The 1,025-nt window shown below is 38.6% G+C and overlaps 1 non-coding gene across 1 annotated transcript; it reads right to left on the bottom strand.

Annotated features, from left to right (window-relative positions):
- Positions 1 to 396: 396 nt before the first annotated feature.
- Positions 397 to 468, bottom strand: trnag-ucc. The gene has a single exon. It is a non-coding gene; the product is annotated as a tRNA-Gly (tRNA).
- Positions 469 to 1,025: the final 557 nt, after the last annotated feature.

Genomic DNA, 1,025 nt, shown 5'->3' with positions numbered 1-1,025 from the left:
TTTACACTTCAGGTCTATTTTTTCGACAAGAAGTGCGTAAACACGAGGCTGATGCCTAATCAAAGGGCGCTGAATAAATATACTAATCTACACTTTGCAACCCCAGCCGAGGAGAGTGTGCTACTGACTGGACTGAGCCAGCCACACACACACACACACACACACACACACACACACACTAACTCTTTTGCATTAAGTTTGCTGAAAGCTGGAGCTGTAGCGACAGTCCACATTTCTCATCATGATGCATTCGACTGAGTGGTTTGTTTAGTTTGTCGTTTCATTTTTTTTATTTATTTTTTTATTTTATTCACTTTATTGATCCCAAACTGGGAAATTATTCTCTGCATTTTATCCATCACTGTACTTGAAACGCCCCCCAAAAGGAAATCAGACTGCGATGGCTGGGAATCGAACCCAGGTCAACTGCTTGGAAGGCAGCTATGCTCACCACTATACCACCATCACAATGGAAGTATTTGGAGAATTTATATTCAGAATGCAACATTTACTTTGGTAACATTAGCATTTGTACAACCGTGTTTGTACTGTGTGTGTTCAGAACATGGCTTTTGTTGGTTATGGTCATTTAATGTTCAGAGTTTTCACTGTTAATGAGATGATTGTTACGTTTCTTGAAGCCAGCTGAATTGAATGACAGGTTGACATCACTGTCAGTTGTTGAACGCTCAATAGTCAGCGGTAAAGCATTAAGCAATAAATTAATTGTAATAATTTTACCATAATCTTGTTAGCAACTTGTTTTATTACTTTGTTACTGGAGAAAGGTACTGAAACGCCTTTTGTAATGCATTATCCCCAACACTAATAGGGTAGAACTAATGACATTAATGATGGTGCCTCTCCATTTAGGTCTCCTTGCTTATAATTTGTCTAACACACACTTAATCTATCTCAGATCATGAATTGTATTGATTCACAATCTGTACATCATACAACACCCTCTATCCTTAGACCCTTGATTCGTATAAGGATGGACAGACGCGCAATAGTTGACTAGAGCA

Source organism: Chelmon rostratus, chromosome 11, assembly GCF_017976325.1.
Source record: "Chelmon rostratus isolate fCheRos1 chromosome 11, fCheRos1.pri, whole genome shotgun sequence".
NCBI classification, from domain to species: domain Eukaryota; kingdom Metazoa; phylum Chordata; class Actinopteri; order Chaetodontiformes; family Chaetodontidae; genus Chelmon; species Chelmon rostratus.
Note: the sequence above shows the minus strand (reverse complement) of the source record. Positions and strands in the feature narration are given on the sequence as shown.